At 37.6% G+C, this 26,334-nt stretch overlaps 1 pseudogene; it reads right to left on the bottom strand.

The window, feature by feature from the left end:
* Positions 1-984: 984 nt before the first annotated feature.
* LOC137744387 (protein SHOOT GRAVITROPISM 6-like) lies at positions 985-26,260 on the bottom strand (annotated as a pseudogene).
* Positions 26,261-26,334: the final 74 nt, after the last annotated feature.

Below are 26,334 nucleotides of genomic sequence, written 5' to 3'. Positions count from 1 at the left end.
TTGTAAAACCTAATTTAATCACCCTACATATATGAACAATAATATACAATTTAGGGTTTTGTACGTTTTGCTTATGTAATGAAGATCAAGAGACAAATAGATTGATTCGTTGTAGAAGGCATCAAAATTTCATATCAATCCTATGAAAGTCGCAGACCTTATCGGCAAAGAGGGAGATAGAGATTACAATACTTCGAATCAATGGAGTTCTACCTTCTTCTTGTTTGCACGCTTAAAACTAGGGTTTCTTCCTTGCGAAGGAAGCAGGTCAAGGTTCTCACACCCAGCACGCAACCCCACTTTTTCGTATGGAAATTCTAGTAGGGCTACCCTCATTTGGAGCCCCGACTGCACAGCACGAGTCACAACGTTTTGAAATCGCGCGGCATTGTGCGGCGTAGTGATGATGGTGATGATGATGCCTCTTTGCGCCAAGAGTCTGGCGATGTCGATCATCGGTATCATGTGGCCTTGGGCCATGAAAGGAAACACGACAAAGTGAAGCTGGGGCTCTCCGGACGCTATGGTATTGGGAAGAAAATTGGATAGACAGATTATCATATATGAAGCAGGAGGTTCTCATGTTACTCGAGGGATATAGTATCTCTCTCTTGCTACTGGACAATGATGCAATTTGCTGCTGCTGATCCTAACATTTCTCTCTACTCAGTTATGTGGACTCTGTTAAACCACTTCACATAACTTGCTTCCAATTTCGTGCAGTCCTAGTGAACACAAAAAACTACGTATAACGACGAGAATGATGCAATTGCGCGACATTTACGCGTAAGGAATTCAACACCCAATAGATTTACGAGAATGATGCAGTCGCGCGACATTTACGGGTAAGGAATCAACACCCAATAGATTTACAAGAATGAGGCAGTCGCACAACATTTACACGCAAAGCTTATGGGACCAAATGGAGTCTCGCGGGTGAATAAAACTGACAATTCAATATCAATAGATGGAGAGGCAGGAAATATTACATATTATGGCCAAACACGACTCCGAATCAATCAACACACTAATATTCAGAATTGCCTCAAAACAATAAACCATGAAACATCTCAAACCACATCTCCTTTGTGTTCAAGTTACAAATCGTTTTCCTAAAACCTGTAAAACCGATAGTACGTGAAAACCACACGAATGTACAATCTCCGAGATGACGTTTTGAGTGGAACAGAATAATGTTACATCTATAACACACAAAATACACAAGCGACCCGAGGTAAATGTTTGATTTACAATGATACAACACAATTGACATGATTTACAACAATTCGATTAATTTATGGCCCCGGTAACCCTATATATTGAAGGTCAATGCTGAATTTCACGATTCTCCTACGCTGCTTCGTTCTGCATCTTGCAATGGGACTTCCATTTCACAGTCATCAAAGATCGTGATGTGTTTCCTTGCACACAGGTGAAGATGATCAATTTAATTTCTCCTTTATGGCTTGCTACTTCATTCTAGACTGAAAAGTCATGGCCCTTTGGTATTGAGTGACTTGAGTCCGTACGATCAACTCGAGCTGATTTCCATGAGGATGACTTCGAGAATTTTAATAATAAACCCAGAGCAGAAGAGCACGTAGCTCTCATGACTGCATCTGCTGACTAACTCATTTTTCCTACTAGCGTTTTGAATACCTAGATTTAGACATGAATTTTTGTGAGTATACCATGTTACTCTTGGTTATGATGGGCCATGATATAAAAAGATAGCACTCGTGTCTGAAACTTACCAGCGCATAATATTGATTCAAGATGTGCTGATCATCGGACAGAGATAGCGTACAGCTGGAGAAGTATATAGCATTAGCCTGAATTATCAGCCATGGTGCATCGAATGCCTGCCGTATCAAGAATGTAAGTCAAGTCATTTGAGTACCCATATTGTGAAAAGAATAAAAGGGTGGTATAACCATCTGAATTGCAAAGATTATACCCATAAAATCATAGGGCTTTCATACCATAGTTATGATGCTAAATTTACTAGCCATTTAGCATAGCAACCAAAAAAAGAAAAAAAAAATTGTATTGAAAATGAAGGTTTTCCAGTCGAAACCTGTATTGTAGATGCTGAACAAATTGCTTTGTGAGGTCTCTGACAAAACCCTCGTAGTCAGTTCTGAAAAGAGAAAAGTTGGTGTGACTTCATTTATCGCCAGATAAGGTTACTGTCATAATCATCTCATAAATTCAGTCCTCTGATAATATGTCAAGACATACCGATGATCATAATTGAAAGAATGCATGTTGAACAAGGGGAGGAGTCCATCCATTTCCAGTAATGGGGCAATTTGTTTCAGAGTAGTCTGTTCACCAGTTCAGAAAAACAAGTGTACAATGTCTCCATGCATCTTCATGCACAGAAGAAGTAATAACGGTAAGCAATTACCCGGCAAGTCTGTCTCACGCTAACGTCATCATCATGCAAATGCAGAACCAAGCGTGGGATTACGGTATATACCTGGACATAGTATTACATTTTATAACTATACGAGCTTTTAAATGAAAACCTCGGTCAAGTTTCCATGTTATTCATATATAAATAATTAAGTGGTAAAAAGTTCTGAACAAAACTGTGCAACAAGTTACTTTCTGAAATAGGCAGCCAAAAGAACGAATGAGAAGCATGAAATGATAATCTCAATAATTTCTACGCTCATATGACAGTTCTTCAAAAGGAAAGAAAGTTCTTCCTAAGATCAGAACAAGTAATAGACCTGCTCGAGAAATGCCTCATGTTGCAGACCAATTCGATAGTTACTTAGTGCTCCAAAAGCTGCAAAAGCATTAGCTCGCATCTTCGCATTTGTACATATCTGTTCCATGTAATTAGTCAATGTATCAGCACAATAAAATGATGTACGCTACAATATCTGTTCCAAACATGTTGTAATTAGTCAATGTATCAGCACAATAAAATGAAGTACGCTACAAGCAACATGTAAGATGCCATCTGATTTCCAAATAATAAGTGACATTACATGGATATCCTTTGGCTGACAGTTTGTTCTAAAATGACTTCTAGGAAGAAAGGGAAGGCGTACATTGTTCAGCCCACCTATTTTTCTGTTCTTCGACGAACTTCAAATTTTCCATGCTCTTAATTCTTTTTAAATCTATACTTGCAATATTTAACTGATAGTCTAATACCAAAATTAGTTAAAGTAACTTTGAGAAGAGATGCTCCTATTAACTGCAATCACAACTCAATTAATTTGGAAACATTTAAACAAATGTAAATTGTAATCAAGATATGGCAACGAAAGTGGAAACCGCATTTAATCAGATGTAATCCTTGAATGACCAAAGAAAAAAATGAAAGAGGCAGCAAGAACCAAGAAAATAATTTGTGCACCAGTATACTGAGAGTGAAGTACTGCACCTGAAGATTTCGAAGCCACATAGAAAGACTAAGCAAAATGGGATCCACAGCGTCCTTGGGTGACGACTCAAGCATCTATTATATTAAAAATGAGTGCTCAATATTGACTTAATACTAAAGATTAATAATTACCAAGGAAAAAAAGAGTGATCTAAAGAAAATTCTTAATATTTATATGACACACATGCTAATATTACACCCATCAAAAGAAAAGGAGGGAGGAATTCACCGTGAGCAAGCAAGAAACTGCAGTTAATTGCACAGATTAATTGGAATCATCTAGCAAAGCTAATATTACACCCAGAACTTGAGGTGTGTACTGCAACATCTGCATAGATGGTATCTGCGACTCAAAAGTTCAAAATGTCAATTCCTCCAGAATCATAGAATGAACGGTGAAGAGAAAAAAAATGAAATAAGATTTAAAACACGCAGTAGGGCATACAATTCATTGTGAAGGACAGAGAAATAATGACACCAATTTCAGGCCGGCAGACAAACAAAGCCAGGCTTCAGAATGGACATGTAATTACAGGATATCGTCCAAAGACCAATAACGCTATTTAGACACACGAAACTGACACACTAGTTGACAATCTCTAACAGAGGTGTCTTGATAACATTACTCAACTCAACCAAATAATACTCTCTTCTCTTAAGGCCTAAGGAAATGCAACACATTTTCTATCAAAATATTCCAAATAATTTTTTTTAGAAAAAAGTAATGCTCCTCTAGCTTGAGACTGATAGAACCAAAAGATGTGAATGCAAGCACATACTAATTAGTGAAAAGTAAGAAATTATTCATTTTTGGATAAGGTAACCACTTAATTTTTGGATTGAATAAATCAAAGGAGAATTAAGGAACATATATAACATGGTGTGTAAAAGGATACAATGTATGCGTGGAAATCATTTCCCACTGGAAAATTATGGAGGTCAGCTTCCCAGAAAAAAGCTAAAAAAGATATAAAAGAAAACTAAATAGGAACATGCACAGAAAAACCAAGCACTTTCGCAAAAGATTCACTTAACTTGTACTAGTCCTCTCAAACACAAGCGCCTGACTGTTGGAGATTCATCTGAAACATGTCGACACAATACCTCCACAATCTGCTCCAACAGGGATCCAAACCCATCCCAGTGTTAGTGTATAAGCATTGAGCTAATCTGAGTTTAGGATAAATAAGCTTTGTATTTAGTTGTGTATCCACTTTGGTTAATTTCACCAAGTGTAGGGCTCATATTGTAATTCTGTCTAAGTGACATGTGGAAGGATCCTTGAACTTAGCTAGATGTGTGGCTGAGATTATTTCTGTTTGAGATGGTGGGAATCCTTATGCATAACTAAGTTAAAGAATATAGAAAGAAAAACATTCTCTCTGCAATTTCTGCAAAGAGTAAAGCATCCAAATCCATCTCCATTTTTTCTGTGATTAATTCTTTCTTCTTTCCTCAAATTAACACACACTAAATCAAACTTCATCACCCTGCATTATCAAGAATATTAACTAATAAGAATTTGGAATCAAAGGCTAACAAAATTATTCAACTAATAACACAAAAATGCATGAATTAACAATGAGCACAAAACAGGTTAAAATGCTTGCAAAGAACTAAGATCCCAAGTACACTAGAAACTGAACGAAATAGAGTAAACAGTGGTTACTATGCACATATTATTTGGGTATACTTTATTAATTGTATCCTTTTCTATCACATGCGTAAACATGGACAGGAACAATGATACGGACCGAGATAATTACCAAGATGAACAGAAAAGTAACAAATTGCTGAGAATAATGACATGATGGAAACAGAGTTCGAAACAAGAAGATCCCATGATACAGACATGTCATGGAAATAACAAAATTTTAATGTAACCAACAAACTGTAGTGTGTCTTGGTTGACATCCAACGCATACCAGTAGCGGACAAACTCTGACAGTGCAGCTGCTGCAGCTTCCCTTTGGTATCTTTGGTGTCGATTTAATTATTTACTTAAAATTACACATATGCTTCGAACCTTTAAATAAAAAAGGTGGTGTCCATCAAAAATGAAAATGAAACCACCACAAGCCTTAATTTCCATGGACCATAAAAAACAGATTATGATATTTACAACAGAAAATCACTTACCATATAAAGCTCAATAAATACCTCGTACTTAAATGCAAGCTACCTTTTTCAACAAATTCGCAAAATGTGATAAGCTTAAACAAATTGAAATTTTGTTTAGCAAGGGTGATCTCGGTTTCTCGAATGATGATCTTTAAATGAACACTTCGGATGATATTTTTTAGTGGAGTGAGCCCAAACAAGCGGTTAGCACCATTTTAACTTACTAACCAGTTAACGCTTGAGCACTCATCGTACGACGTACATATACATATATATGGGTTAGGATCCGATGACACACGCTTTTAACACCCATTTTGTAAAGTCCACTCTGTAATGTATTTCAACGATCTGTACCGTCTATATTTTAGTCAATGTTTTAAAGAGCGAAGCCTAAGTGTTTCGTGAATAACCTTGCCTAGGCTATAGCCTCATGGTACCTAATACTTTGTAAAACAATCAAGTAAGCATGCCAAGCAATCAATTATTTGATTAAACTATTATCTCTCTAATTCACATCATTAAGTCATAATAATCTAATAGAAACCAAGTTCGAAACATAAAATTAGCATGAATTTTATAAAACCCTTGCCCAAAACGACGACATTTTGGGTTTGGGAGGTTTCTTTTAAAACAAAATCAAACGCCCAGGTTGCCTAGGCGCCTGAGGCAACAACCTAGGCATTTAGGCTAGTCTATAGCCCAACCGCTGGGCAAAGGTGTTTTTTTCATAGCCCCACCCCAAAAACTGCCTAGGTGACTCTTAAAATTAGTTTTTTTTTTTTAAAACACTGGTTTTAGGTCATCATTATTAGATCATCCTTGCAAAAAATTAGACAAATTTGAAACCATAAAGTCATTCATTTGTTGTAAAGGAAATGGACAAATACAGTTCTACAAAGAAACTCTAAATTTAATCAACGGTTATATGGTGCATTTGGGTGATTTTTGGTAGACATTATCTTTGAGGTAAGACATAAACGATAGACAGTTGGATCGTTGAAATACATTATGGTGTGAGCCCAACAAAAACGTTTGTCAAAATGTGTGTCAAGAGCATGTGTTCAACACATTCACAGAACGCTTGGAATGCAGTTAAAAGAGCCCTGCAAGAGCATGAAAAAGGGGACAAGTTTTTACAATCTTAACATTTAAACCTTACATGTGCTTGAAACTTACACGTGTGTGAGTATTTATATAGACGGCAATATTCTTTCAGACAGTCTGATGTTACGTTAGCGTCAAACTGCCAGTTAGAGGTAAAATTGTAATCGCAGGTATCAACTTAATAACCATCTTGCAGCCTAACATATCATCGTCTCTTAGTATATAACTATATATAGCAGAAATTTTAGTCTAACAGACTATAAATTTGGACCATTGACTGAGGAGTGATGGGAGAAAGTTCATGTATGGTTTTCACATGGGCTTTGGTTTCAGCAAATTTTAAAAATTCATCTTTTTCAGTTATTTGTCTTGATTGGAAAGGTGCTATTAGTTAAAATTGTTTATGGAGACTTCATAGCTGTTTTTTTTTCTTTGTTTTCACTTTGTGGACATCTTGTTCACTTGTGTAGTTGTCATGCAATGAAATCTCGGTTCTTTCTCAAAAATAAACTAGGAAAATTCTTGCATGCATCTGGCAATATCAATAAACAAAAACTGTACTAGATCCTTACCGTAACGGATCATGTTGACCACGGCTAGCTAGACCATGACAACTTCCCAATTGGAGAGTAAGTTCAGCAAGAACAGAAGCATAGTTTTGTTGCACAGCTTTTTTTCCTATTTTACCACCACCTCTGCAACAAGTATGGAACATGTCAAAGTTGTCTAACATTAACAAATACTACTGAAATTTGATAATCAAAGCTGATTTCTGAAACCTGAAAAATGCAGTTACAGCAATAATAGCAGCTTGCAGAATGTCATCCTCCATTTGACCGTCAACTAAATGGCTAGGATTCTCTCCTTTTTCTGAATCACCTTTAAGGATGGGATACTGGTCAAGGACGGATATGACATGCTCCAGGAACAAAGACGAAAGAACTCTATGCTGGGAAAATGCCTACAGATAAAAAGCAAAATAACAAACATTAAAAAAAATAATTTACATTAAAAAAATGTAGAAGATGACTGAATAAATTATGATCAAACTGAATAAATCAAATATAATAATAGAGGTGATTTCAAAGGATGATGTATCACAATCTATGTTACAAAAATTTCAGACTAGTAGTGGAAAGTGGCAAAGTGATGAGAAAAATATTACTACAGATAGGCGGGGGAAAGGGGTTTGTCGGTTTGAATGACAGAGCAAGAGCACTTTTGCTCATATAATATTTGATATGAAGTGAAGTAGTATGAAGATATGTTGGATATTAGATACTATATTTACTTCAAAGATAACGCGTGTATATTTTATAATTGTAGTTTGCAATTTAACAAACAAATTACTTAAGTGGGGTTGAGTGGGGACATCTGCCCCCAATGAACCTTCATTGGCTCCGTCCATGCAACCCGGTCGTGCAGCATAAAAACAGGTATCTTTATAAGAAGAGTGCATATAATATGGGTAAAAGGATACAGCGCAAGAGTTTCCTGGCGTAAATGCTTCTTAGTCACATGGGCTGTAGCCATCAGCAGAGCTTGAGTTGTCCTATAACAGACAAACACACACGCACATATATTCTCAATCGGGGTTACCAAACAAAAAACCTATTTCTTTACCAAAAGAAAGCAAGAAAAGCTCATTGCATTTTTCCCTTTTTCAGAATCTGTTACTAATTTAAAATTTCATTATTAGCAAAACCTTGAAACATCAGTTTCACTCAGCTCAGTTCCCCTTCTTGTGACAAACTCAATTACAGCTTGAATGGCCCCCTCCGCTGATTGCTTGATCTTGTCACATACAGCTGCTGTGCAACCATGCAGGGTGGCTACTAGCTGCAAGATGAAACTGTTGTGTTGTAGTATCGGTTTCTGTTGTGCGGAAGCTTCAACAAGTGTGAGTGAAAAATAATAAACCCTAGAAACTGATAACAGATAAATGAAACAATACCAACAAGAACACCGAGATTTATACTGGTTCGGCAATGCCTACATCCAGTTTGGAGACGACGGAGTATTCTACTATAATCAATGAGAACATACAATGGTGTTTCACTCAATTTCCCAAAGACCCGAATAACCCAAGCTCACACACTTACAATAGGAAGAGAAAATATCGAATACAAAGCAAAACAATTTGAGAGGATTTTTTCTTTCTCTCTACCGAATGGTTTCTTGTTGTTTCTCTTCTGTGTATCTATCTGGGCTGCTCCAGCTTCTTCTTATAGAACCGAATAAGATGACTTCTCAAGAGAACCAAAGGCCAAAGGTCTTCAGATGCCAACGCATTGAGCATCTGCTTTTGTTTGTCTACCACATGCAGCAGATGGCAACGCATGCCACCACAAAAGAACATCTGCTTTTGTTACTCTCCCACATGCTGTATGCCAACCCATGCCACTACAAAAGTAGCAGAAACCAGATATTTATCAATTGTTTATTGTTTGAGCCAATAATCAACAATCTCCACCTTGGCTCAAACCCTCTAAGTAGAACTCCAAATTAGTCGTCTCCCACTCCCCCATGGGGCAATCAACAAATTTTACAAATGCCAACCAAGTCTAAGCAGTGCTTAAACTTGAGCAACGAAATTGGCTTTGTTAACATATCCGCAGGATTGTTAGCGGTCCCAATCTTCTGAAGAAGAATATCTCCCTCGTCTATGATCTCACGAACAAAATGGAACCTCACGTCAATGTGTTTTGCACGTGCATGATGAACTTGATTCTTTGCTAAATGAATAGCACTCTGACTGTCGCAATGGACATCCACATGGTCTTGTTGAACCCCTAAGTCATCAAGCAACCCTTGAAGCCAGATGGCTTCCTTTATAGCTTCTGTTACAGCCATGTACTCCGCCTCAGTAGTCGACAATGCAACTGTAGATTGCAGACTTGACCTCCAACTTACCGGACCTCCAGCAATAGTGAATACAAAACCAGTAGTAGACCTACGCTTGTCTAAATCACCTGCGTAATCAGAATCCACATATCCAACAACACATTTACCAGTAATTTTATCCTGCTGGAATAATAAACCAACATCCACAGTACCTAGAATATACCGTAGAATCCATTTCACAGCTTGCCAATGCCCTTTTCCTGGATTATGCATATATCTATTGACAATACTAACAGCTTGTGAAATATCAAGCCTAGTACACACCATAGCATACATCAAACTACCAACAGCATTTGCATAAGGAATTTGAGCCATGTACTGTCTCTCCTCAACAGTTTTAGGAGACATAGAAGCACTAAGTTTGAAATGAATGGCAAGAGGTATACTAACCGGTTTTGAATTTTCATTCATCCTGAAACGATGTAGTACCTTCTTCAAGTATTGCTTTTGACACAAACTAATCTTGCCCTTTGCTCTATCTCTTTCAATTTCCATACCTAGTATCTTTCGAGCTTCTCCCAAGTCCTTCATCTCAAATTCATTGCTCAGTTGAGTCTTCAACCTTTCAATCTCCACTTTGCTCTTACATGCTATAAGCATATCATCAACATATAAAAGTAGATAAATGAAGGTTTCATCTTGTAGTTTGCGAAAGTATACACAATGGTCATAGTGACTTCTTGTGTACTTTTGCCCAATCATAAATCGATCAAATCGCTTGTACCATTGCCTTGGAGACTGCTTCAAGCCGTACAATGTTTTTCTTAATTTGCAAACCCAATTTTCCTTTCCAGCAACTTTAAAACCTTCTGGCTGGGACATGTAAATCTCTTCCTCCAAATCACCATGTAAGAACGCAGTCTTGACATCAAGTTGGGCTAACTCAAGGTCAAACTGCACAACCAAAGCCAACAGAATACGAATAGAAGAATGTTTCACTACAGGAGAAAATACCTCATTGTTGTTGGTATTCACAAGAGTTTACTAACTCAATACCAAAATATGTGGGTGATAAGTTTACAAACTCTATCACACCTCTCACTTTCACTCTCAATAAAATTGGACTAACAAATGGAGAAGGGATAGGAAATAACAAGCTTCCACGAACCACACTCTCTTGATATATGAAATAAAAGGCAGTTTACAAACTGATGAAAAAAAAACAGAAAACAGAAGCTTACAAGCTTATGAACCTGAGAGAATACAATCAGAAAATGGGATTCGGATGATGCCTAAAGCCTAGCATGAAAGGCCTATTTATACAAAACAGAAATTAATAAACAATAAGACAACACATGCAATGACAGATGGTGATTACCATCTTTACACCCTTTCACATATGCACCAGCTGCTAGACACTTTTACACACATGCTCTGCATCATTCCTTGCTGTCTTTCAACACCTTTCGGCTAGCACATGGAGGAGACTTTGTTCTTTGTAGCTGGAAAGAAACAAACAGCTAGCAGCAACATTTTACAACCTGTTTTGATTTGAATTTCCAACAATTGTCGTCAATGCCTTCTTTCTGAGAGTAACCTTTAGCCACCAATCTGGCTTTGAATCTTACATTATCTTTTCCCAAAGATTCCATCTTCTTGGCATACACCCATTTACAACCAATTTCTTTCTTCCCCTTCGGTAACTGCACCAGTTTCCAAGTCTCATTTTTATGAAGAGATTTCATCTCCTCATCCATAGATTTCTTCCACTCCTCGCACTCTGGACTTATGACAGCTTCTTTGTATGCGGATGGAATGTCATCTTCAATAACGGGAAGTGCATATGCCACAATATCAGTAAATCGAGCAGGCTTTCGAATTTCCCTTCTCGATCTTCTGGTTGCAATATAGTCTTGTTGCTGTGGAGGCTCTTGTGTAGGTGCCTCTACTTCATCATCCACGTCTTCATCATCAGAATTAACTGTAGGGCTAGGGTTTGTAACATCGGACCTTACTGGGACAACTGGAGTCTTCAGTAACTCCACCTGCTTTGTGTTGCTCATGATCTTGGTTGCTTTAGTTTCACCTTCATGCTTGTTCCGATTAACCATACCAGCCTCATCAAAAGTCACATCTCTGCTTACAACAAATTTCTTCATATCTGGACACCAGAGTCGATATCCTTTCACGCCAGTGCTAAAGCCCATAAATAGAGCTTTCTTTGCTCTTGGATCCAACTTGCTTTCTCTGACATGATAGTAAGCAGGACAACCAAATATGTGTAAGAACTTGTAATCAGTACAAGGTTTATTAGACCATACCTCCATGGGCGTTTTGCCCTCGTTTGCAGTAGTTGGCAATCGATTAATGATATGGCTTGCATAAGTGATTGCCTCAGCCCAAAATGCCTTGCTTAAACCAGCATTAGATAACATGCACCGGACTTTCTCAAGCAACGTACGGTTTATGCGCTCCGCCACTCCATTTTGTTGTGGTGTCTCCTTAACCGTAAAGTGCCTCACGATACCCTCATCTTGACAGACTTTCAAGAAAGGATCAGACTTATATTCACCCCCATTGTCTGATCTGAGAGTCTTGATCTTTCGATTGCTTTGAGTTTCAATCATCTTTTTCCACTTCAGGAATATTTTCAAGACTTCATCTTTACGCTTCATGGTGTACACCCATATTCTTCTAGAGAAGTCATCAACAAAGGAGACAAAATAATGGCTACCTCCCCAAGATGCATTCTTGGAAGGTCCCCAAACATCAGTGTGAACATAATCAAGAATGTTTTTAGTGTGGTGAATAGCAGTGCCAAATTTTACCCTAGTTTGCTTACCAAACACACAATGCTCACAGAATTCCAATTTGCATGCCTTTGCACCTTTCAACAAGCCTTGCTTCACCAATCCTTGTAACGCTTTTTCACCAGCATGCCCTAGACGCATATGCCATAACCTTGTGGTGTCTGTGCTATCGTCAATAGCTTCGGTTATGGCTGCTCCACCAATAATTGTACTTCCCTGCAAGAAATACAAGTTATTTCGTCTTATACCTTTCATCACCACCAGTGCCCCGTACACAGCTTTAAGAACTCCACTCTTCATGGTGATCTTAAGACCCTTGGATTCCAAAGCTCCCAGAGAGATAAGGTTTTTCTTCATATCCGGTATATACCGAACATCACTTAATTCTCTGACTGTTCCATCATGCATCTTCAAACAGATTTTGCCTATCCCTTGTGTTTTGCAGGCATTATCATTACCCATCAAAACAACTCCACCATCCAGCTCCTCGAAGCTAGAAAACCATTCTCGAATGGGACATATATGATAGGTGCAACCTGAATCCAAAATCCACTCCTTGGAGTGACCATTAGTAGATGAACTAGCTAAAGCAAACTCGAGATCATTATCTCCTTGGTTTACAATATTTGCTTCAGGACCCGCTTTCTCCTTCTCTTTGTTCTTCAATTTGGGGCAGTCTCTCTTCCAATGACCCTTTTGGCGGCAAAAGGCACATTCATCTTTAGCAGGAAACTTCCCTCGTGACTTTGAACGAGATTTTCCCCGTTTCACATATTTTCTTTCCACTGTTCGACCCCTTGCAACAAGTGCCTCGGTTTGTGAATTGTGAGTCTTTAGTTCCTTCTTTCGACACTCATGATTCACCAATGCCGCAGACACCTCATCAAGTTTCACCTCGGTTTTTCCATACAACAAAGTAGTTGTCAAATGATCATAATCATCAGGCAATGAATTTAACAAACATAATGCCTTGTCCTCGTCAGGAATTTTCACATCAAGGTTTGCTAAATCAGCAAGTATTTTATTATAATCATTGAGGTGTTCATGCATAGAAATACCTGGACTATACTGAAAACGGAAGAGTCGTTTCTTTAGGAAGAGCCGATTTTCTGCGCTCTTGGTCATATACTTTTCCTCCAATTTTGTCCATAACTCCTTGGCAGAAGTTTCCTTCATATACGGGTATTTCAACTCCTTGTCAAGAAATGATCGAATAGCAGCACAAGCATGAAGATTAATTCGCGTCCACTGCTTGTCCTCAATATCTTCTGGTTTCTCTTCCAGAACCATATCCAACTCTTGTTGATACAAGACATCCATAACTTCACATTGCCACATACCAAAATTATTAGAGCCATTGAATTTATCAACCTCTAACCTTGTAGTAGCAATTTGGTGTCTGTTGGATGTAGGTGCCGACTCCTTCTTCTTCACAGGTTCACCTTCATCTCCAGCCATCTTCTTCGGCACTATTCACGGGAATGCAGCGCCAAGAAATTTTCCCTTTTTTTTTTCTTCACTCCCACGAAAAAAACAAAGCCCTAGTCGAAAAACTAGGCTCTGATACCACTTGTTGTGCGGAAGCTTCAACAAGTGTGAGTGAAAAATAATAAACCCTAGAAACTGATAACAGATAAATGAAACAATACCAACAAGAACACCAAGATTTATACTGGTTCGGCAATGCCTACATCCAGTTTGGCGACGACGGAGTATTCTACTATAATCAATGAGAACATACAATGGTGTTTCACTCAATTTCCCAAAGACCCGAATAACCCAAGCTCACACATTTACAATAGGAAGAGAAAATATCGAATACAAAGCAAAACAATTTGAGAGGATTTTTTCTTTCTCTCTACCGAATGGTTTATTGCTGTTTCTCTTCTGTGTATCTATCTGGGCTGCTCCAGCTTCTTCTTATAGAACCGAATAAGATGACTTCTCAAGAGAACCAAAGGCCAAAGGTCTTCAGATGCCAACGCATTGAGCATCTGCTTTTGTTTGTCTACCACATGCAGCAGATGGCAACGCATGCCACTACAAAAGAACATCTGCTTTTGTTACTCTCCCACATGCTGTATGCCAACCCATGCCAACCCATGCCACTGCAAAAGTAGCAGAAACCAGATATTTATCAATTGTTTATTGTTTGAGCCAATAATCAACAGTTTCAACTTCGTAAACACAATAAAAAAAACAATGAACTTACCTCCCTCTTTGTTAGTAATATACAGACAGAGGAAATAATTCTGTTGAAAAACCTCAGATGGATCTATAGAAGCATCCTAGGTACAAAAAGAAAACCAAAGATCATCCTAGTGTTACATTTCCACCCATGGCTCCAATCAAAAGATATGATAAAAGCAAAGAAGAGAATATTAAAAAAACAAAAATATGTATGAAAAGAATTGGCAATGAACCTACACTCTTCGAAATAGCTATGACATCCTCAAGCGATGATAAAGCCCTGTAGGATATTTCTATGTCCACGCCGTAGCTAGTAGTTGAAGGCTGTGGAAGTGAAACTGCAATGCTAAAAAGTTGATCAAGAATCTACAAAGAGAGAGAGAGAGAGAGTTCAGTCATAGAAAGTATATATGAAGAGATCCAAATGCATTTCCAGTCTTCCAGATAACTATTTCAGAGACTTGTCCAACTTACCTGAGCGGAGGCTTTTCTAACTTCTGAGTTAGTGTCTGCACAAAGTGGAAGATACATAATGACCCTGTCTCCCAAGGACAATGCCTCACGACTTGGCAATACAAATGCAGCTGGACGTTAAACGTAATAATAAGAATAAGGATAGGTCAGATAAAAACTAAAAGGAAAGCTGTGTCAGGGGCATTTTTACATGGTAAGTTGGAAAAGTTCCTATGCAAATTACGGTCAATTTGCTTGCTGTGCGTGCAACTTCCTTGGCAGCACAGGGCACAATTTGCAGTGGTGCAAACTATCCGAAACTTGAGAAGTATCTCATGTACTGCAAGACAACCTCTTCGCCTTTGACAATCCACAGGTGAAGAAACATACTGGTCAATTTGTCTCAAGATATGGGATAACTGCTCTGCTCGACTTCTCCCATCTTCTCCGCTAAATTGTCATATGATAATAATCAGAAGCGGTATGGTATGTAAATAAAAGCAAATATATATATGGAATATATGAACCCATGCAATTTTTCAATTGTAAGCTCACCCTTATATTCCTAAACATGAAAACTAGCACATATAACTTCATCATCATTATACCTTCAATTAATAATGGAACACATATAACTCATAGGAGCTAGAGAATATGTATATTATAGTGACGTTTGCATACATAATATATTCTTTGTTCAATGATACATAAGATACATTACGCATATGTTTTACTTTAGAGATGGACAATTTAAATTATCAGATGTGTGAATTTGATATGCTCAACAAAACCCCACGAGTACAGCCGAACTAGAGAAGCATCTATAAGAATTACTTTAGATGGAATGGAGCACATATGGCCACATTGAACCTGAGACATACATGAATATCCCACTTTAGAGTGCCCAACCCAACCAACAACGAATGAAGAGGTTTTCATATTTGGATAAATGAATGAAGAGGTTATAAATCTATGTATGGAAATGCAAGGCTTAGAATTTTGTGACGAAATAATTTCAAATTCTCAACCTCTATCAAAGTGGAATCTCACCCATATCCAAAATTATCAGAAATCCAGAGAAAGCATTTGGTTACTTTCAAAGAAAAAGAAACAACGAAAAAACTAAAAGCACAGCAGTCAAGCAAGAGTTCGGAAAGGATGACAGATTGATGTGCACTCCCAAGAAGCATATATCATGTTATTTAAGATAAATGCTACAAGAATTGCATATATCATGTTATGTAGTGTACCTTGTAAGAAGAATTGCACACAGGAGAGTGATAAGGTTGTCGATAAGAGGATTGATAACATCCACTGGATCATTTGGTAAAGCAAAGAACCCTAAGGTGGCCTGTCAAAATTATCACAATCAACAAGATGTATTAGCCACCAACCAAGAATTGGGTTTACCAAAATAACTAGTGCGTCGGAATAATAAAAACAGCAAACCTTTAATACATGGTTTCTGGTTTCAGTTGTTAGTTTTGGCTCTACGGAGACCAACGTAGTTCAGGCACTTAAAGCACGAGCCTGTAGAACTTCAAGAAGAGAAAAATTGAGAAAGTTACAACGTAAGTTAAATCATTACCCTTAGGCTGTGTTTGTTTCAAAAATTATGTTCCACGAACTATAGTTGGGAAACAATACATATCACAGAAAGTTTTCCCTTCATATTTAATTTTGATATCACATTGATTAGATTTCTTGACAGTTTCTAAGGGGAAATAATTGAAATAATTGTATAACGATTTAATTGAAATTTTCATTTTCTGAAAACTTGGCTTGATAGCTCTTAAAATTTTATATTTATGGTTGTAGCCTTATAGGGAACATATTTTTCCGGAATCAATTGCCAGGATTTTCCTAGTGGTCAGAAAAATTATGTGGGTCAAATGCCAAGAAAATTGTGTATTCCCAGAAATTACTTTTTTTTTTTTTTTTTCCAAAGTTTTCTCTCCTTTGGAAAAACAAACACAAGCTCATTGCATACCACGGGTACAACCAATACTGTATATTACTAACTTGTGTGTGCAGAAATTCAAGAGCAGAATCGGAGAAGCTTTCACTATCATCTCGGCCCATCAAAGTTAATATATAGTCAAGCATTTGGTCCCTTCTTTTTAATGGAAAGGATGAGCCATTTTCTGCAGCATTAATGACAGCGCGACCTGAAATATCAACAATAAGTTTCTGTTAAAGATGCATTGTACTAACAGTTGCATACCATCTAAATCATTAGGCATAGAACATATGTGTCCAGCGACAGATTTTTCAGCTTATGATAAACTATAATAAATAGCAATATCTCGCATTATTTTGGCCAATATCAAAGCCTTTTCCTAACATAAACATGTGTACACTACACCATCACCCAATGTATTGATAAATTATATCACTATCAGCAATATCTACCATATCACCCGCCTATGTCTTTTAGAGAGTTTAAGTTAGACTCTCCAGCATATATGTGTCCTCTAGTACGTACAATTACACTAAACCTCAAATCATTCTATATCCCAACTTTCCAAAGATTCGACAAATATCTTAGGTACATACGAACAAACAGGCAACTCATTGAAAGCGATCTGGCTAGATGGGTAAAACATCCCGGAATCAACCTATAAGAACCACATGAACAAGAACCAACCACACCAAATGGCCTCAAACCCTATGGAAACACACATGAAAGAACAAAATTTCATGTGCCGATGAAAAAGAAAAAATTAATACAAGAGAAAACCTACTCTTAGCAAGATGTAACCCAATTCAAGAGAAACAAGCTTAGGTGAATTTTTTTCCTTTGAGCAAAGTTTTACTTGGTGTCTTGTATCACTGGTAATGGTAAAAAGAAGAAACAAAGAAACAAGTGCTGGGGATAACTCTGGGAGTTCAAACTTAAAAAGAAAAACATGGAAATAAACCAAATTCATAAATGAAATTCATGCAAGTTTGCAGAACAATTTTCAAAGTAATTATAAAAATGACACCAGATTTCATACAAACCTAGTAAATTAATAGCAGTAATAACTGCCTGCTTTGCAGTGGGATGTCGCACATGAAGAAGCCGTGAGAGCATATTAGTCCCCTGCAAGAGAAATAAGTAATCAATCTTTTATTGCAGAAATTCTACAAAACTTACTAACACACTTGGCCATATTCAATTCATCGTGAGGTCAAAATTCAAACCAATGCAAACATCCAGACTTTTAAGGGATACTCGCTTTAACATTAAACCACCAAAATCATTTGTCAAACCTAAATAACTCAGATTTGTATGATCTTCCTCTCATGGTATTGACTCTTACTATACTGTATTCACACCTTCCAAGGAAGAAAAAACAGCTCAGGTTCTTTTTAGGCTTCAGATACCACTAGCCAGACTCAAATGTTGATGTTAACCAAATGCTGGCATGCATTTCACGCACATGCTCCTGTTTGTAGTTATATGCATGCGAATTTGTGGGTGATCATGTGAACAAATTTGCACACAAATTTGTGGGTGCTCCTGTTTGTAGTTATAAGCCTTGTCATTAACTTTTTAAAGAAACACGCTAAACCAGCTGCAATAAAAAAAAAAAAAAAATTACAATTACATATTAAGCACCTCTCAAATCAAAGGTTCAAAGGTTTTGAGATGGCTTCTTGAGTTGAAGGATGGCCACAAAAAGCCCTAAGATTGGCGTACATGGAAATTCCAATAAATATAGAACCAAAATGATAACTGCTGGCCAAATTTAAGCTTACATTACAAGTTAAAAGCTGTTTTATACTAATACATGAACTAAAGCATCACAATGCACCCTCAGTTAGATTTCTGCTTCAGCATTTTTGAGGATCATTTTGCTAGGAAGTTAACGTGGGTAGTGTCAAATGCTAGGGACACTTGTACCCATCGCAATTGCCCAACCTAAATATCAACTTCAACAAATCAAGATTCCAACCCATTCAGCATCAGAAGATGACAGCACGACACCCAAAATCCAAATTACTGTATTTTCCGTTTGCCAATTATTTGCAAACAACCCTATGGATTACTTTTGCAAATAAGAAACAAATTTTCATTAAAACCATAATATTACAAAGCTTAGTGTACAAGATGTCCACTACAAACGACACAATTGAGGAAACTCAATCTACCAAAAACAATTCACACACCCAACGAGTATTAAGCCAGTAAAAGACCTGTCATTGCTAAGTTGCTAACATTGGAAAGAAGATCTCCTTTTGGAGAATAATAATACAATATGAATCTAAACATGCTTTGGAATATCAATATTGGTTTAAAAGGAATAATACCGATGAAGAAGTGTTGAGTGTTCATGATCAGATGTATAAAGTTCATATTGTTGGGTAATAGCATTCCCAAGTGATCTCATCCAGTCAACATCTTGAATCACATCCAAAGATTCTGCAAAAAACTGCCAGACAAATCAAAGAGATGCATCAATCTTATTGTCAGTGAGAAGGACATTTGTTTCAGGTGCATTTTATATTATTTTTCACAACACTAATGAACGTGTTTAGACAGACACAGTTTAGAAAACAAATTTTTGAAACCATTCACAATTTTTCTTGTTCATTTGGAACATAGCTCTGAAATTCAATGGCCAAGAATTAGAAATTCATGTTTGAAGAAGCAATTAGAGTATGCTTCCATTGAGCTAATTCATTAGCAGTTGAATCATGAGTTGATATTTCCATCATTCCCAAAGCAAACATGAGTTCTACCTAAAAAACAATAGGAATGTTGCTGAAGAAAGGAACAGATATCACTGAGTTCCACGGTTGAACTGAACTTACATTGATTATCATGTCGTCCCAAGTTTCTTGATAAGAAGGATCTTGTTTTAAATCTTCTGTAGCAGCATTAGAACTCCCAAATAAATAAAATCAGATGCGAACCTCTGATCTCTTGTATTGGAAAGGTATATAGGGGTTGCCTGATGCATCCTTCGACCTCTTAAAATCACTTCTATCCTTATCTGTTAAGGCACAGTGACGCATAAGATATTCTACAAACATCTTCCCCAATGGACCAATTAAGTAACAATGAGAAGCCATAACGACTATCAACTACACCAAAGAAAATGCAATCCAACATTAGGACATAGGAAAAGCAAGAGTGTTCTACTGAATGTTTAGAAGAAAATAGAAAACAGAGAAAGGTGCCTAGGGGTTAACAATTATAAGTTCATATGGCATACCTCTGAAAGCGCCTTTCGGACACCTAAATTTTGCTCATCTATCAAGAACTGTACAGCTTCAACAAGAAAAGGCCGTTTACTGTGCCATGCTTCAGAAAACCTCCAAATAAAATCATAAGAGTGTTAGATCATGTAAGAGAATCAAAATATTAATTACCAACAAAACAAAAAAAGGTCAAAAAACCTTGGTAAGAGATGTTTTAGACCACATAGTGCACCAAACGTGAAAGGTTCTTCCTTCAATCTGCATTTCTAGTAGCAAAAAATAAAAAATAAAAGAGACTATTATATTTTGAAAACTAATACATAAAATCAACACCAGCTTCACGTTTACTCTAGCTAAACACTTAGTAGTAAGAAGAAACATTATGGAAAGGAAACGTACATTTATAAGGAAGACAAATAAATCCTCAGGGTATACCAAGCCAACTGTCAGGAAGCAACGCTGAACCTCGTTGTAAGTGTGCCCAGAATGGAAACAACTCAAACATTGAGAAAAAGTAAAATACCAAGTTAACAATTAAGTGCTGAAACGGTTAGCCATCAACATCTGCATACAACTACAGAATCTCTATGGACAAAGTCTAGAAGCAAAAGGCAGGAACTTGTGCTATTTGAACAAAAAATAAGGAATACATTTTAACCTTCAGTCCAACTGAGAAATCTGAGTGTTCTTTGCTGTCATTATTGATGCAAACCACCGGCAGGAGCGTTGATAAAATAATTGTCAGTTCCTGAAAACCACCATGAGTACAGAATAGCACAACATAAACAATACTAGCATCGGAAAAAATATAAGTAGTATTCCAAAAGTAACTAAAGGTAATTCGGCCTATGGTGAATAATATGGCCACACTGATGGCCTTATTCCTTTAAAATTGGTCACAAGGTTGAACATGAAAAAAAGCAGCAGTTCTTAAAGATTAAAACCATCAACAAGCTCAACTTTTCTGTGCAAGAACAATATCTAAAACTTCAGCACCAACAAACTAAATAAGAAAAAAAAGAACATAATATGTTTTTCACTACCTCAAAATCAAGTAAAGGAGGACCACTTTCTGATAGTATAGAAGCATTTAAGAGATTGTGAAGACTGCATGCATGTTGCCAAAAAGGTAATATCTTGATCTCTTTTAGACCTGGTCGACGAGATAAAGAAAAAGCTGCAAACGTTACTGACGTGTAAAAAATTTAGTGAAGGTGTGTATATCCATGTATGCCTTTGAAAATATACAAGTGCAATACCGGTTTAAGAGCTATATCATAAAAGACTTGTCTACAAAACATTTATTTATAGTGCAGGAGCATGAAGTACTGTTTCATGATAAATCAATCTTACAATTCCAATATTATGAGGACAAGTCTGGGTAAAGCCGCCTTTAAGGCCAACCATATGTCCTAATGCATCTACAGATGACATGCGAACCCAAGAAAGAGCTTATTAAATTTATAGAAACCAGATTCCATTGCCATTAGTTCTCATGTCTATAAAAACGAAAAAGTGTAAAGGATCATACATCCAGCAAGAGAGAGAGAGAGAGAGAGAGAGAGAGAGTCAGAAACAAGGAATACACGACACTCATCACGTATAGGAGTATTACACTTCACCTAAGCATACGGTTGGGAAGAGAAAAATATACCTTTAGTAAAACTCTTCACAAATTTATGCCTAACTAAGCATAGAAACATGATTCATCTTAAAGAAAATAGAAGGAAATTAAAACAATGAGGCACCATTAGAGTAAAATAAGAAAGAAGACTAAAAACTGTTTCCCAAAATGAAGTATTTGACCGAGTTTAACTTTATAGTAATAACTACTACCAAGATGTAGTTGCAATTAAAGGTTGTGGGAAAACAAAATCACCATGGAAAGTAGAAATTACGATAAGAAATAGAAAGAACAATATTTTTCAAACCTATATATCTCGTGAAGCAGCCCAAACTTTCAATAAAAGCTCAAAAACAGAATTCAGAAATGACCTGCACTAAAAAGTCAATTATGGTACTATTCACTTTACTCTTTATTTTGTCCTTATCGTTAAAACTCAAAGTCTTCATGCCCTTTTCATTAGTTTTCCTCATTTAATAATGTTATTTTAGCATTAAATTTATTAATTGAATGGGAATTAGAAGTGGTGCCTTTTGGTGAAAGATATGTCTATCCTAAGATGATATTCAAATAAAAAGTTGCAACTTTTGACTAAAGTTTAGTCACATACGTTTCAAAGAGACGTCTCAACTTTTATAAATAGGAAATCCCTCCTATAGTTGTAGATTCACTTTTTCGTCATTTGCATAATCATAAATGTAGCGCACTACATATTAGAGTGTCGCATTGAATCCATATGAGAAAGTGTTCAACACAATCATGGTTCATTGGAGCCTTGTAATTTGGAATGCTACTATTATAAGGATGTGGTTATTGTATCCTATGAGACGAGCCATAAGCATCGTAGTGTGGCGTAAACTTGTTTTAAGAACAAAATATTGAACATCTACCTCAACCAATTCAGGTGTTTCTAACCCAATTCTCTTAACATTGTTTATTATTGTTTGAAGCAGTGTCGAAGACACAATAGTACAGGTAGGGGCGGCTACCCCTTTGACTGTTGGAAAACCCCATGAAGAACGAGGAATCCACCTTTTTGAATTGACACGGAAGCTGTGGATGCAAATTTCTTCCCCCTTATTCTTTGACAAAATTGCACCTACAAAACAAATTACACCTTTGGTCAAGGCCAAGAGCCTCACGCGCCCACGATGAATGGGAGGGCTTTGGCCGAAGAACCTCCAATGCCAAAGTTAGAATTTGAGAGAGGGAGTGTTTGGAGAATTTAGAGAATTTAGCAAGAATGTAGAACTTAGGTTTTGGAGAGAATAAGGGTGTTTATATAGGGGTGTGGCCGGCCCCTCTGGGAGGAGATGGATCGGCCACTTGGATGGTGTTTTTGGTGAGATTCATGATTTGTAGCTAATTAGTAAATTAATTGAATAATAAATCAATTAATTAGCTAATTAATATAATTAAGGGTAAAGTACAAAAAACTACCTCAACTATTGGTGTCACGACACTTTCATACCTTATTTTTTAAAATTGACAATGTCATACCTCATCTTTAGAATTTGTGTCAATGTTATACCTTCCGTTAGCTTGACCGTTTATTTCTCAGTTAAATGCTGACATGGCTTGATCCGGGACCTATTTTTTTATTAAAAAATAATAAAATATTATTTAAAACAAAAAAAATCATTTAATATTATTTAAATATTAAAATAATAAAAAAAAGTACATAAAAAAATAAAAAATAAACCTCTCCTTTGGTCCCTCCCCCCTCTCCCTCTTCCCTATCTTCCTGCAACCTAGAAAGAAGAAGAAGAGGAAGAAGAAGAAGAAGAAGAAGAGAGAAAAAAAAAAAAAACCCAAACCAAACCCAGTTTGTCCCCCTTCCCCCTACCACAGACCCAACCCCCTGCAACCTAGAAAGAAGGAGGAGGAAGAAGAAAGAAAAAAAAAAGCAAAAAATAAACCCAACCTAACCCGAAGGTGGAAGAAGAAGAAGAAGAAGAAGAAAGAAGAAGAGGAAGAAGAAGGAAAAAAAAAAAATGGGAAACCCAGTTCGTCCTCCCTCCTCCCCCCCCCCCCCCCCCCCCAAAACCCACCCAACCTGCAAAAGAAGAACAAGAAGAAGAAGAGAGAAGGAAATAAAAAAAAAACCCAGTTTGTCCATCCCCCCGCACCCACCCTCTTCCCTCCATACCCATTCCCCCCCCCATTTTCGCTGCGCCCAGGTTCTCAACCTTCGAAATCTGCTGGCGAAGGTTTCTTGATTCCACCTTAACGGGATTTGGGTTTTTTTCTAGGTTTTTTTTTCTTTTTTTTTTTGGGTTGCAGGTAATGGGTGAGAGGTTGGGTGCAGAGGGTGGGTGCGAAGGTTGGGAGGTTAGGTGCGGAGAGTGGGTGTGGGGAGAAGAGGGGGTGGGGAGCTAGGAAAACAAATCGGTTTTTTTTTTTTTTTTCTCTTCTTTTTTTTCTGGGTTGCAGTTGCAGAAAAAAGGGAAGAAGATGAAGATGGGGAGAAGAGAGAGAGGGGGAAGGGGACGAATTGATGTTGGTTTTTTTTTAATAACTTTTCTTTATTATTTTAATATTTAAAAATATTAAATGATTTTTTTTTTAGTTTTTAATAATTTTTTTAATAAAAAATGGGTCCTGGATCAAGCCACATCAGCATTTAACTGAGAAATAAACGGCCAAGCTAACGGAAGGTATCACATTGACACAAATTCGTAAGATGAGGTATGACATTGTCAATTTTAAAAGATGAGGTATGAAAGTGTCGTGACACCAATAGTTAAGGTAGTTTTTTGTACTTTACCCTACAATTAAAAAGGAATGATTTGGGGGTTACCTTGTAGAGAATATTTGATGAGGATGGATGAAGTAGGTTTTGAATAATACCTATTTTGGGCACTTTTGACTTAATTGAAGGATGGGTGTCCACTGCTCGCGCGTACGAGTTTCGGTGTTCCTCGAGGGTAATTTTGTCCTTTTTACCCTAAAATCCACGTGTCACCTCTATATTCTTCTTGATTATTTTTGGCTCTACAAATTCCCCCACACCTGCTAGGCTGCACGCAAGAAAGGGCAGCAAGTGTAGAGATCTCCAACTTTGATGCAGATTCTCGCTTGGACTTGGAATTAGATTATTCTAGGGAAGGGAAATAGCCTCCAAAGCCTATTTAAGCCTACCTTAAATAAGGGATTAAATCAACTTCGGAGGGTAATTATTTATCCCTACAAGAAAGAGAGAAAACTAGAGAATATTTGTTCCCCCTCCCCTAGAACTCTTCTTTGCTTGCTTGTGAAAAGAACTTGATTTCTTTGTCTTCTTGGCACCGTATCGATGTAAGAAAAACCTAATTCTCCTTGTCTTCTTCTTGGGTGGTGCTATCATAGGGCAGCCGTCATGGTGGTGCGACACGTCAGCTGACAAGAGCCAAGAGTCGGCTTGGCATGGGCTAAGGAGATGGTGTGGCAGGGGTCATTGCTTGTGCTACTCGGCTTTACTAAAGACAAAGACTAGCTCGGCATGGGCTGAGGAAATGGTGTGGCATAGGCCACGGTTTGAGTTGCGTCGTCTGGACTGCTTGCCAAAAATGAGGAAATTGCTTTAGTTTGATTTCTCAGCTATAGATAGAGCTGCTAAGATCAGAGCTACTAAAGATCTTCAAGCATTCGATCTTTTGAGCTATGTGGCCTTATCGCACTGGAAAGCAATTAGTTTACCCTCTCGCATTGGAGAGCTTACCTATATGGGTGTCGGGGGATTGGTTTACCCTCTCGCATTGGAGAGCAATTAATTTATCTTCTCGCACTGGAGAGCTTACCCATATGGATGTCAGGGAATTAGTTTACCCTCTCACATTGGAGAGCAATTAGTTTATCCTCTCACACCGGAGAGCTTACCCATATAGGTGTCAAGGAATTAGTTTACCTTCTTGCACTGAAGAGCAATTAGTTTACCCTCTCACACTCAAGAGCTTACCCATATGGGTGTCGGGGAATTAGTTTTACATCTCGCACTGGAGAACAATTAATTTATCCTCTCACACTGAAGAGCTTACCCATATAGGTGTCAGGGAATTAGTTTACCCTTTCACATCGAAGAGCAATTAGTTTTTTTTTCTTACCAGTCAGTGTTGTGAAAAACTAGCATTGATAGCCTAGACGGCTTTTTGGGCGACTATATAAAGAAACACCTTGACCCTATTTGGCAGATCAGATAAAGGATCAGATAGGATTAGTTCTATGGACCCGGGTGTTTGGCGTTCACTCGTACTAAATAAGGGCCAGATTAATTTAACCGATCTGCTTATTTAACACGGTATACGCCTGCTTAATAAAACCAACCAAAACGCTCGGATTATTTAGGCGGTTTCACTCTCCTCTCTCGCGAACTCGGCCCTCTCTCTCTCGCCTTCTCTCGGCATCGTCGTCCTCCCCATCACCTTCTCTCACCATCGTCATCCTCCCCGTCGCCTTCTATCGGCATCATCGTCCTCCCCGTCACCTTCTCTCGCCATCGCTGTCTTCGCTGTTGCCTTTTGTCACGCCGCTTTCTCTCGCCATCTTTGCTCTCCTAGTCCTTGTCGCCTTCCTCGTCGTCCTCTCCTTGTGGCCTTCCTTATCACCTACTCGCTATC

Source organism: Pyrus communis, chromosome 9, assembly GCF_963583255.1.
Source record: "Pyrus communis chromosome 9, drPyrComm1.1, whole genome shotgun sequence".
NCBI classification, from domain to species: Eukaryota; Viridiplantae; Streptophyta; class Magnoliopsida; order Rosales; family Rosaceae; genus Pyrus; species Pyrus communis.
Note: the sequence above shows the minus strand (reverse complement) of the source record. Positions and strands in the feature narration are given on the sequence as shown.